The sequence below is a fragment of the Pinus tabuliformis genome, chromosome 2_2, assembly GCF_031772625.1.
Source record: "Pinus tabuliformis cultivar Carrire ecotype Pingquan chromosome 2_2, CPIR1, whole genome shotgun sequence".
NCBI classification, from domain to species: Eukaryota; Viridiplantae; Streptophyta; class Pinopsida; order Pinales; family Pinaceae; genus Pinus; species Pinus tabuliformis.
In genome coordinates, this window is record NC_142300.1 from 488804516 (window position 1) to 488815266 (window position 10751).

Genomic DNA, 10751 nt, shown 5'->3' on the forward strand with positions numbered 1-10751 from the left:
TATGCTAATGCATTTGAAATATTTTACATGAGTCTTCTAACATAAGTAATTAAATAAGCTAACACCTTTAAAACGTGTTTTACAAGATTAAGATTATAATTTTCTATAGAATAACAAGTTACAACACCTTTCTCTATGATGTGATAACTTCTAATTCGAGTAAGATTATTTTTACCCTTACATGCTAAATACCTGAGAAAGATTTGCATATTTGGAATTTAATGTTTTGGATTTATGTGACATACAGGAATATATATGTCATTTTATGAGAATTTTCTCCTTTTTCCAGTATTTGAAGTCAAGCAATTTTTCAAACTAGTTTTATCCTTGGTTCCAGTCTAGTGTGATAGTTTGGCTTTTTCGGTTCCGGTTTTGATAACTTTGTCTGGTACCACATACATTATTGCTTTCCTTGGATGGCTGAAGTGGGTTTTGAATCTTGATCATTAACTTCAATTCAAATAATTTTCCCAATCATGTCAATGAACACATTGTTAGTTGCCACTCTACTTTCTATAGTTTAAACTTTACAGACAATTTTCTCAATTTTCTCCTAGAGGTTCTCTTTGCACTTGCATTCTTTCAATAATAGATGCTAAATGAATTTCTGCATCTGTTTTGAAAACTTGATTACCAAGCTTTGGCTAATGCACAAAAATCTGGATCACATGTCAAAGAGTTTTACTACTGTGCAAGATCCCTAGTAATTCTTGTTTATGTTACTGAGATTTGTCTCATCAGGTATAATCTTGCTACCTTGTGTAACATTTGCATCTATGTTGCAGTGATTTTCAGGATGAGTGAAGGGCAGGGACAGAGGACTCATCCCCAGGACAGCTAGAGCATACCCAAATTTTTTAGGGGACGATGGTGGGTTGGGGACAACAGCTCCTCTCATGTGAGAATTGAAGGTCTAATGGTCTGGCAGGCATTTTCCCATTAAGCTGCTTTAATTAAACAAATTCTCTACATTTCTCTGAGGATTGCTTCACTTATACCATTGTATTAGTAACGATGATGAAATGATGCAATAACATCATTTGCATTTTTAATCCAAAAAACTGAATTGCATTTTGTTGCCTGTTTTAGTGCAATTATATGTCCTTTTATTTTAGTTCAACCATTGGCAAGCCTGTCAAAGGAATTGGTAGCAAATCAGTTCATGAATTTTGTGCAATTTCTTACCTGCATACTTAAACATCTCATGGCCATTCCAAATAGACTAGGGTTAGTGTAGTGAGAAAAAATATGGAAAACCCCACCTTGATAATTTGCAAAACCCTGATATATCCTTTTATGAAATGTGGATACAACTTGTTTCCATGCGTTGTGTAACAAATGTATATGATATCTGGCGAGAGCCCTCTAGAAATATATAGTGATTTCTCTCAATAATCCCCTTCAGAAAGGATCAAAATTTAGGGAGTACTCTCTAGAATCTATAATCCTCCAGAATTTTTATTTTCAATGATGTTTTATATGGTAGGATTCTTCTTCAATTTATGCCTTATGACGTTTCCTTTGCAACATTTGGTGCAATTGCTAGTTTATGTCTCTTGCAAACTCAATTTTTTCATAAAGGACAAAGGACGTATTGCCTTGGGATTCAGATTCCTGGTGTTTGGCCGGACTAAGTCACTACTTTGGGAAACCCAAATTTTAATGTAAAGATTAGAGATAGCCAAAAATATTTTGCAGGGCAGCCAAATTAATACACCAACCTCAATACTATATTATGCTTGGCAATGACATAATAAGAGAGATTTATTTATTTATTTTTAATAGGGGTTTTTATTTTATAATAGGTTTTTTATTATTTTTACAAGGTTGTTTATTTTATAATAGGTTTTTAATAATTTTTATTTAATTATTTGTAATTATTAAGAGAATGACAGAAATTTAAACTTAATGAAATATGTTTAAATATTCAAAGTAATAGTAATATTTACATTAGTGCTTTTTTAATTAATTTATCTTAAATTAATTAATCAAGGAAAATGTAGTATCAAAACATGTCATATTGAGCATGTAGTCTAGTGGATGAAAAAGCAAAACATTTTCATAATAAAATGAATCTCTATAATAGATATTTTAATTTATAAAAGCTCTCAATGCAAGTAAACAAACAAAAAATTTCCATAATAAAATAGAATAAATCTTTATAATAAATATTTTAATTTTTAAATTGCTATATAAATTTACTAACCATTTAATTTATATAATTATAAAAATATATATAAATCAATCACATTCTATATATAATAAATCATTCATATATATATATATATTATATGATATGATTCGTACGGTCTGAATGAAAATATTCCATACCGAGACCTACTACTTACACAAATATTCCATTCGTACAATTTGACATTGTCATTCACATAACCAAACATGGCGTGAAGAGCCACTCTTTTTAACCGCACTCTGTTAGGGATGTGCGTAAAATACCACCTGAAAGACCATATGGAAAACAAACAGAGATATTATCTTCCTCTTTCAAATTGATTTTTACCACTTCATACTTCTCGGTTGGAATCCATTATTTTAGCCCTATTTATTATCAATTTGATCCACCAGTTAAGAGGATAAACTCCAAACACTAAACACAATTATATCGGATTTGATGTAACGTGTTCACCTCTAACAACAGCAGGATTCTGGCAACGCCCAAATCATTCCACAACCCCACAGAAAGACAAACAGAAATATTGTAAACGGCACTCCTGCATTTCAGTGCTGCGCACTTTCAAGATACTGCTGCGTACCTCTACTGCGTCATCCAGCTTTTGCAATCATAGACAGAGCAGTACGCTTGCAAACAAGTGATGATCAGAAGTATCGCAGCAGCTACAAGAGAGATGAATTTCCACGAACTGAATATATAATTATTCACAAACTCTGCCATCCGAACTTTCCATTTTCTACTATAATATCGATTTAAGTCTTTTATAACTTTGTCTAGATATCCGGCTTCTGTGACACGAACGCACTTACCCATGCTGTTCCACAGGGAAGCAACTTCCGCGTCACTGTGGAGGTAGTTACAAATAATTCCGCTCTCTCTCAACAATTTCACATCTTTTACTCCATCGATCATACCGTTCATGAAATCGATGTATCGTTTGAAAACAAGCGCACCAGACGCAGCAGAAGCTTCGAATGCCACCAGATTTCTGAGGATTACCTCTGTGTTGGTATCCAACTTTACTTTGGGGAGGTAAAGCGTTGCAGTTTTTTCTTCAAATTTGATTGTGGTGAGGTCACCATCAGTAGGAGAGAATTTCAATCCCGCAAAATATAAATCGGCCACAGAAGGAATATTCAGTTCCTGTCGAGAGGGCGGTATGATCTGAACAGAGGATTCTTCCCCACTTCCCATTGCATTCTTATTGAGCCTCTTAAACGAACTCAGTAAAACTTGCAACGGCAACTTCATCGCAAATTGAGCAGGCCTCCACTTAAGCAATCGCCGAAGCAATTCGGTGAGAAATCGAAAGGGGCCAACTTTAACAGAGGAGAGAGTGTCCCAGAGCGAACTGAAGGCTTCTGTAACGGTTGAATTATCCTCTGAATCAGGCGAATCATCTGTAACGGTTGAATTATCCGCTGAATCAGGAGAATCATTTTCTTCCTCAATTAGAATTGGAGTAGCGGTTGACATGTCCGCTGGATAAGGAGCATCCTTTTCTTCCTCAAATCGAATTGGAATTTCAATGTTGGAAAGAGGGACAATACAGTGGTACAGCGCCTCCAGCATGTGCCGTCTTTCCTTTATACGGAGATTTGAACTATCAGGCAACTTGAAACTGAAAGGCGATATTTCTTCGAAAACCAGACGTAGCACGCTGGATAACCTCTCCTCTGCCTTAGCTTTACAACCCAACTGCAAGTCCAGAAGCTTTCTCAGTAGAAAAAGCGGCAATTGATTTTCGAGCTTCATCAAATCTTTGAAAATGGAATTGTAGAGGGCACTGGTGCCAGTCTCGCGTCCCAGGGGCTCGACTTCCCAGTGAGAGCTTTGGTCAGCGTGTCTGACATAAAACTGCAAACATTCAAGAAGGAAGACGGCGTCCAGAGCCATGATCCACGCCAAGGTCTCTTCCTTATAGTCCACGAACATGTGATAGCAGCTCCGGATTTGCCAGTCGTATTTTTTAAATTCTTCCACAACGACAGACCGAAACTTTGCTGGTCCCTTCATTTTTTTCTCAAATCTGTAAGCAGTTGCCAATTTGTAGCGGTCCATATAGTGGAGCTCAGAGTTCCAGTGGTGAAAGGGGCCGATGGAAAGCATATGAGGAATGTAGGCTTCCGGCTTCTCTGCCAATAACTCTTTCGGCACATTAAACACCGAGACGCAAAACTCTTTTACATTCTCGTCCTCTTCTTCTTGTAATACATGGAGAGATTCCTTAATTTGAACAACCCAACTATCCTCATAGATCTTCATTTGAGCTGCATCAGTGTTTGATTCCATGGTTATTCGGAGAGGAGAAAGAGAGTCGCAAACAAAATAGTATAGCAAAGTGCGGAGATGTATATGCGAGAGTTGAGTGACTCTGCAGCCTTATAGGGGCTTCAGTGGTCGGTGGTATTGTATTTTAATATATTGTATTTGATTTATTTTTGTTTTTATATTATATAAGGAAAACTACACTTTTTGCAAATGATATTAAAGGGAAAGCTTTTATAAAATCTGGAAACTCCAAAAAATCGTATTATTTAAACACAATAAATTTCACTGGTCAACAGATTATTTAAACAAATAAAAACAACCTCGGCGTTAAACCGGCTCGAAGAAAGGTAGGGGGAAGCGAATGCGATAAGGAGTCTGAGGAAGAAACAAAAGAAAATATCGAAATCAAAGATTATTTAAACAAATAAAAACAACCGTGGCGTTAAGAGGGCTCGAAGAAAGGTAGGGGAAGCGAATGCGATGAGGAGTCTGAGGAAGAAACAAAAGAAAATATCGAAACCAAAGATTATTTAAACAAATAAAAACAACCGTGGCGTTAAGCCGGCTCGAAGAAAGGTAGGGGAAGCGAATGCGATAAGGAGTCTGAGGAAGAAACAAAAGAAAATATCGAAACCAAAGATTATTTAAACAAATAAAAACAACCGTGGCGTTAAGCGGGTTCGAAGAAAGGTAGGGGAAGCGAATGCGATAAGGAGTCTGAAGAAGAAACAAAAGAAAATATCGAAAATTAAAGGCGGAATTGACTATGGAAAGACTTGGGTACATCTCACCTCCTCTTTGTGGCTGGTACGTCCCCGTCACTTGCACATTTGCCATCAAGAAAGCGGGCATTCTTGACCATACTCTCTCACGCCTGCCTCCCTCCATCTGCCGCGTGAAAGCGGTCCTCTTCTGCCGAGCCCGAGACCATGAATTGTAATTGCAATTGAAAGGTGGCAGGGACCCTATAATTCCTTCACTTCTTTTCCTCAAAATTCGCTCGTTCGTTCCGATCACTTATCTCATTTTCTAATACGCACGTGATAAATTCTCAATGTTTTTCCGCATTCAACGCACGGGAGTCAAACGTTGGTGTAGGACGACTTTGTCTATTCTGCAAGCTATCCTCGATGAATTTTAGTGAACGTCATACGATAAGTTGGTGTTTCGATTAAGGCAGTTTGTCCGGGTCTAATAAGTTGGTGTTTCGATTAAGGCAGTTTGTCCGGGTCTAACCCTCAGAAAAAAGTCTTTTGACCATCAAATTTGGCAAGAGCTAACGAGCCTGTCATTGGGCATTAAATACCTGGCTACATGCGCCCTCGATTACTAGATAAATAAAAAATAATGGCATGTGTGTTATCGGGCTATCGAGGGCGCATGTAGCCGGGCATTTAATGCCCTATGGCAGGCTCGTTAGCTCTTGCCATCAAATTTCTTACAAGAGTTACATCGTGTTGTTGTGCTCGTCACTTCACGACGCCCGTCATAGATTAACTCCATACAATTTGGGATATTTACATATATATATATATATATATATATATATATATATATATATTAACATTCGAATGAGAATACAGGGAGAACCCGTAATTATCTTATAAATGTTTAGAAACAGAATAATTGTAATATTGTTGAATTAAGGCTTTTGTGATCTATATCAGGTTTTTTGAGAAGATTTTTTGGTATAAATGACCTTATAATGCATATGTAGATGCCTTTGGAACCAACGAGTGTGGTTCATCGATGAACCACACTCAACACTCTTGGTTCGAAATTTTGATGTGATTTACGCCGAAAAATCTTTTCAAAAAACTAGTTGTAATATGTTTTTAAAAATTTGACTCTATATAATTATGTAATTGGGCAAAGAAATTGCTAACCAAAATAAAATCTTTTTACTCCAAAAAAGTGATAGCTTTCTTTAGTCAAGGGGTCATTATATTGTTTAATAATATAAAAATAAATTAGGTGTTATGGAAAATATTTAAAAAAAATTACTATTATAGAAAAAATAAAAAAAAAAATTATTTAAATTTAATAATTTAAAATTATTATATATATATATATATATATATATATATATAATTAAATTAACCAAAATATCCTTTTAAAAAAACATAAAAGGTCAAAAAACAACTTATAATTTTAAGATTTATTCATTTATTTAATAAATCAACTATTTCAATCTTATTTTTACTAATTAATTAATTATTATATATTTAACAATTAATTAAATTATCATTTACATCTAGTGGAGCTTAACATGTATATCCATTAATTAACATGTTACATTTTAAAATATATTTAAAAAAAAATGTTATTATATATCATAAATGAAGTACCTTTTAAATATATTTTAATACAATATATATCTTTTTTAAGAAAAATTAGCAACTAGTAATAGTAAAATTTGATCCAATTCCAATTCCAATTATATATATAAAAAAACATTTTATATTTTACATTTCATTTTGAAAGTGATATACGATGTTTTTAATGTTTAATGTCAGTCATTTTGAAAGTGATATACGATGTTTTTAATGTTTAATTGACATTAATATGTGGTAAAACTTTCATGGTATGATTTTTGAGTTTAAAGTATTTTGCAAAAGTTATGATTATTTAAAAGATTTTAAAAGATTAAAGTGGTTTCTTGTTATATTAAAAGATAGGTGGTAGAATATGAATATTTTAGTCAAATTATTTAGGTAGTTTTAGTCAACTTATACCCCTAGTTTTAGTTAACTTATACCCCCTTGGATTTTGGAATGCTTAGGTATAGGATTTGATTTCGAAACTGTGGTGAATATTCATATATGAAGGCACTTCCTAGTCCCGTCGAAAACAATTATCATTCTAAGGTAACACATGGTGTGAGAGTAATGCCTTTTGCTGGAGCTACAAACGTCACCATACTGGACTAGTCACCCAAAACCCTAGCCAGCATGTTTACTGGGAGCTCCACTTCAAAGGCTGACATGACAATTCATTTTCTTTAAGCCTCACTCATGGAGGAAGTAGACTTAGTGGATTCTGAACCGAAGGTAGATGCTAGTACCCATATCTGGGAATCCACACTTGATTTAAATGCTAAGTCAGAGGAAAAAAAATGGAAGCTTAGAGGAATTCTAAACCCAAACCTTACTTTGCATCAAACTCGGGTTCTCATGGTGGTCGATCTGGAGGATTGGTAGAAGGGTGAAGTTCTGTGGCCTCACGAGGGGTCGACACGCACAATCAAACAAGCCTGGGTCTGGAGGTGTTAAGCTAGCGATTCAGAGTGGCGTCCTGGGGTATCTCAAAGACAATCTCTTCACCATGGACTGAAACCCTCCCATTCAACAAACCAAAAGGTATAGACATCTTGGCCTCTGTCGATTTTTTTCCGGATTCTAGAATCTGTGAGGGTTTTATCCAATTTGGGGTCTCGTTGACCTCTGTCATTCTTAAAGTGCCATCGGCTCGAATCTCGATAGACAACATTTTGAGAGAATTACTAGCATCTAATGGGGAACATGGTAAACATCAAGCAGATTTGGGGAAGGAAGAATGTCAAGGAAACCTTCATTTGGTCCCAATAAAAACTTAGAGCTCTGCAAAATAGAGGGGGAAAGGTATTAAGCGAGAAAAGAAGAAGGATTTTATCAAAAAGGTTGGTAAGACTAGACTTTTATTAGTTCTAGGAAAGGACGTTCCAATGCAAAATGCCAAAGAGATGGTGAAAAATACCTTTGTTAGGCGACCCAGAGGCTGGAAGTTTATTTTCGCCTTCATTAAGTCTTGGGTTGAAAAGGAAATCTCACCTATGTGAAGGGTCATTTGGAGGTGGTGTTATGAAAAAGGGGTTATATTCACTTGATGTTCACGAAAGAGCGAGACACCAAGAAAATAGTGTGGAAGGTATGGAAGTTAGATTTCACTATTTTTCTTTTTAATTTTAGTCCCCCTTATTCGATGCTACGAGGATAAGACTAGATGAGGCCCCAATCTAGGTTCGTCTTCCTAACCTTTCAACAAAATATTGGGATTCTCACATCTTCTAGGACCTAGGGAACTCACTAGGGAAGTACCTAGAACATGACTCCTCCTCCCTCTTGACAAGGTTTCAAACTACTGCTCACATACTTGTCCAAATTGACCTCGGCAAGGGATTGCTGGAAGAAATTGACATAGGGAAGGGGCTGAAAAAATTCAAATGTTGGACTATGAAGGGTACCCTATCAGTCTAGGAGATGTCACGAGTATGGGAACATTGTAACAAATTGTGAGCTCCCATTCAATAGAAGGAAGCAAGAATCCCCCTCCAGGAAAGAGAGTCGAAATCCAAAGGGCATAGAGCTAGAGGATATTGGAACACCCTCCTCCCACATCTACCCAAGTAGCCGACCACTCAGGGTAAACATGCGATGAGAGGTCAGTATGATAAGACTCAACCTCCCAGGCTACCTTAAGGAAATGGAGTCGAAAAAACAATACCATACAGACCTCCCTAAGGTGCATGTGACTGGAACCCTATAGTCACTCCCACAATGCCTGCAAGGGAGAGACTGCAGTCTTTTTTAGCCAGTTCTATGCAAGAGACTGCGAGATTTAAGCCACTTTTTTAGGGCTAGTCTCCAAACCAATGCTTAGAAATTGATGAGACTTTCGAAGACAATAAATGACACCAAGGAAAAGCCTCTATTACAAAAATTATCAAGGGATTGACCAAACCAAGACTAACCATGACACACATTTTGTCAAACATTTAGTCAATATGCAACCTGCAGGTGAAAATAATAGATTTGAGCATAGGTGTCTCATACTTATCTGAGATTCACCATGAAGCATTGTTTCCTTATCACTTTAACTACCATTACATCCATTAGATCATAGATACATTGTTCATTCATTTACAAGTAAAAACATGCTGAGATCCATACATAATTGTTGTCATAAAACATATAAATAACCAGCATAATATGGACAAAAGTATCATAAAAATATCAACCATAAAATCTAGATATACATCAGTACATTTACACATGAAAACCAACGGAATGAATTCCTCATTAATTAATCCAATAAACCAATCGGAGATAGGGCTACCACGTTCCACCCGACCATAGATTCGCTGAGCCAAGTCTCTCTTCAGCCAATCATCCCCATGCCATATTCCAAGCATGAATGTGGGACTCATAGAACACACCAAAAAGAACGAAACAGGCATGGATGCCACTGGAGTTCTCTACCTACACCGTGAGGAATTTGTGTGCCTCCTAGTCTCTCAGGCTTTACTGTAATCCATAGTCCAATCTAGGGATCACTAGGCCCTACACCAAGACACACTCTCCAGACTTTACCGTATATCCCATCCTGGGACTACTAGGCCCAACGAAGATAAATCCACCTCTTGGCTTTACCGTATATCCTGCCATTCACAAGCAAGGATTCCTAGGCACACAATCTTGGCCTTATCGCAACCCACAGTTTGGCTTAGGGGTTACTAGCCTAGTGGCTTTACTGTGGTCCACATTCTTGTTCAGGGACCACCAGCCCATGTGTTTTTCATTTTGTAGATCCACCCCACTCAGAGTTGAATCCATCTGGCCATCCCATCTCAGCCGAACATGAGAACCCATCTCATCAAATCTATAATGAAATGGCAAGGCTAGGCTGAAGAACACTTTCACACTTGGAAAAACCCATGCCATGATATAAAATAACCACATGCAATACCATGCATGCCAAATTTAGCAAGGAAAATACACATGCAAGTTGATACCTACAATGAATCTTGTTGTATTTACTTGATCCCCCCTTTCCCTACTTATCTTTTCTTCCTCTTGCCTTCTTTTCCTTTCTTGCTCCAATGCGCCAAAGTGCTCCAAGAAAACTCTATGTGTCCAAGAGTGAGAGAGAGAGAATAATGAGAGAGGTCCAAACCTCAATTGACAAAAAGTTACACTGACCAAGCCCGCCCACTGATCCTCAAAATCCATTTTTTGAATGAGGCCTCTATTTTCTTCATTTTTCATTATTTTCATTCAATTTCTTCCTTGCATGCAACCTGTGACCTTTCACCTTCCTTTTCTCCTAATTTCCATTATTTTCATAAATAAAATGCCAATAAATGGCTCATGCCTTTCCAAAGACTTTGTAATTTCCTTTGCTAATTTCCTCAACCATAATAAACCGAATCAACAACCATTAGGATGTTTCACCCACAATTTAGCTTGGAATGCGTGTCCCATCACCGTGGCCTGATATATAATTTTATTTGGAATTTTCACCAGGGCTGTTA

At 36.6% G+C, this 10751-nt stretch overlaps 1 pseudogene; it reads right to left on the reverse strand.

The window, feature by feature from the left end:
- Positions 1–2773: 2773 nt before the first annotated feature.
- Positions 2774–4483, reverse strand: LOC149193490 (putative UPF0481 protein At3g02645 pseudogene; annotated as a pseudogene).
- Positions 4484–10751: the final 6268 nt, after the last annotated feature.